Here is a 3,274-nt window from a genome sequence, read left to right on the forward strand (position 1 = left end):
CCAGTTGAAGCTTGAAGATGGTATTCTTGTCTGGAGATGGGAAAGTGACAACCTGGCAAACAGTTATACCGAGAAAGTTACAGAAAGTTGTGCTGCATCAATCCCATGATAGTTTAACAGGAGGACATCTTGGAGTTAAGAAGACATTGAGTCACCTACGACAGAGATTTTGCTGGATAGGTATGAGACAAGATGTGGAAGAATGGTGCAGGACCTTCAGTACATGTTGTGCTAAAAGGAGACCCAAGCATAGAGGATGTGCTCCAATGAAGTTATATCAAATTGGTGCACCAATGGAAAGAGTAGTCATTGACATTGCTGGTCCTTTGCCCCAAACTTGTGTTGGAAACAGGTACATTTGTGTGGTGATGGATTATTTCACCAAGTAGGCCTGAGGCATATGCAATACCAAATCAGGAAGCTACAATTGTAGCTTTGGCTTAGTGATTTCTTCTTCAGATTTGGTATGCCATATGAACTGCATTCAGATCAAGGCCGTAACTTCGAATCAGCTGTGTTCCAAGAATGCTGCAAGTTGTTTGGCATCCGAAAGACCAGGACAATGCCACTTCACCCACAGTCTGATGGGATGGTAGAAAAGTACAATTGGACAGGAATTGACAAAGTTTTGTAATAGCCACCAAGATGACTGGGATGTCTTACTCCCTCCACTGTTGATGGTCTATAGAACAGCAAAGCATGAAGCCACTGGATACACTACAGCAAAGCTGATGTTTGATTGGGAACTTCGGTTGCCAGTGGATCTGATAACAGGATGATCAACTTCCGAAGAGTTGCCTGAAAATGTATCAGAGTTTGTGAAAGTGTTATCTAAAAGGATGGATGATGTTTATCATCACGTGCGTTCAAAACTGAAAACGTCTGCTGATTCGATGAAGCTATATTATGATAAGAAGTATACTGATGTCAGCTTTGTACCAGGAGACAAGGTGTGGTTGTATAATCCCAGGAAGACCAAAGGGAAGTCTCCTAAGATGTCTTCTCCATGAGAAGGCCCATATGAGATAGTGGAAACTACGTTATGATAAGAAATCTACTGACGTCAGCTATGTACCAGGAGACAAGGTGTGGTTGTATAATCTCAGGAAGACAAAAGGGAAGTCTCCTATGTTGTCTTTTTATGGGAAGGACCATATGACATAGTGGATCATCTCTCAGATGTGACTTTCCGAAAAAACTGTGGTCGGCGAGGTAAAGCAAAGGTGGTGTATGCCAACAGGCTTTGGCGTTATCATGGTCCAGAACATTTCAGTTGGAACGAAATGAATATCAGAACAAATGATGCTGCTGAAGACGTGTCACCTGAAAAAGCCACAGTTGAAGAAGAAACTTTACCTGGTTTTGAAAGGGAAAACAGTGAAGCCATTAATGCAGTTACTACCACTAATGTGACTGCTACACACAACGGAACATTTCCTGATGGAGCAGATTAACCCCACGTGAAGCAGAAGCCAACAAGACGGAGACCACTACGAAGAAGGTACGTCCCGTAAAATTAAGAGTCTTTGTTGAATTTTAATTTTGTGTTGGTAAATTCTGTACATTTAATTATGTTATTGTTAATTATCTATTGGTTTGATGTAAGTAGCTATTGTTTGGGATGAACAATACTAAGGAAATTGCAGTGTGACGTTGGAAGCATGCGCGCTGGAGTTTCTAGAAGGATCATGACTGCTCCTGGCAACTCTAGTCTTTTCTAGGTGCCCTCTTTTTTAGTATATAAGTCCAGCAAATAAAGCAGAGATATAATTGCAGATGACAGATAATGAGACAGATAATTGAGTCAAGTGAGCAGTAGTGACCATAAATAAATTGCGTGAATCATTGTGAATTAAAGTGTGTGTTTAAGTTAAAGTGACTGTGGAAACTCTGTGTATTGCAAAGTTGTATTGAGAAAGAATAAACTAGTTTTATTTAAGAAAGGACTTGTATCGCTGAAGTTTATATAAAAGTTTACTACGGTCTAATACAGCAGATTCTGTCATGAAATAAAATTACTTTTTGTTGAAAAACATAACTTTTTCAATAAGTAGAATAATATAAGTTTAGTTTTGAAATACAATAAACTCAAAAGTGCTTCATTGCTGTCAGTACAATGTATTAAAGAATTAATGTTTAACTGTCAGTGTACAAATATTATTAGAAAATTTAATGCCTTTTGGCTTGATCACTTGCACAATTTAGTTATGATGTTGGAATTAGAAATGTATATAATTTAAAAGAAATTTAGCAGAAGTTCCATTACCTAAATGTAATACAATTGTAAAATACGTGTATATACAGAGCCCATAGGACAAACTTGTATAGTGTAAGTTGTTGGAATTAGAAAAGTACAATATAATAATAAAAAAAATTTATCCAGTTAGCTAAACTTAAATCAATCATAAAGATCATGCAAATACCCATAAAAATAAAAGTTTATGACCCAGCAGTAACATTTTCCTTACCTTCTTTTAGATAAATCTCTCTTAAAGTCTTCATCTGAAGTATTAAAATCATCACTATATGAAAGCTTTTTCTGAAAATAAATAAAATGTATGTTTAGGAGCATTAGTGCTAGCTTTGAATTTTACCTGCATAAAACATTTTCTGACAAATATAAGTAATTTCAAATCATATTTCAAAGTTATCCTCATTAACCGAATTATACCAAATACATCACACATAACATACATTATACAAATATGTCACACATACTACATAAATTATACCAAATACATCACACATAACATACATTATGCCAAATACATCACACATAACATACATTATGCCAAATACATCACACATAACATACATTATATGAATATGTCACCCATACAACATTCATTATATGAATATGTCACACATACAACATTCATTATACCAAATAAATGTCACACGTACCACATTAATTATACCAAATACATATCACAAATACAACATTCATTTTACTGATAACATGTCACACATACAACATTCATTATACCAAATACTAGTCACACATACCACATAAATTATACCAAATACATGTCACACGTACCACATAAATTATACTAAATACACATCACACATACAACATTCATTATACCAAATACATGTCACACATACAACATTCATTATACTGAATACATGTCACACATACAACATACATTATACCAAATACATGTCACACATAAACATGTACTTAATTACCTCATAATCTAAAGAGTACTTTTTCTCTAATCCACATGGCATAGTAAACATGTATATATATATACACACACACACATAGTAT

At 35.0% G+C, this 3,274-nt stretch overlaps 1 protein-coding gene across 1 annotated transcript in view; it reads right to left on the bottom strand.

The window, feature by feature from the left end:
- LOC111089845 (protein KIAA0556-like) overlaps positions 1-2,540 on the bottom strand; it is a gene marked incomplete at its 3' end in the record, with an annotated part of 32,248 nt that extends 29,708 nt beyond the window's left edge. The window contains exon 1 of the mRNA XM_022403009.1: positions 2,469-2,540. The remainder of the gene's footprint in view (positions 1-2,468) is intronic.
- Positions 2,541-3,274: the final 734 nt, after the last annotated feature.

This window comes from Limulus polyphemus, unplaced genomic scaffold (genome assembly GCF_000517525.1).
Source record: "Limulus polyphemus unplaced genomic scaffold, Limulus_polyphemus-2.1.2 Scaffold7571, whole genome shotgun sequence".
NCBI lineage: Eukaryota > Metazoa > Arthropoda > Merostomata > Xiphosura > Limulidae > Limulus > Limulus polyphemus.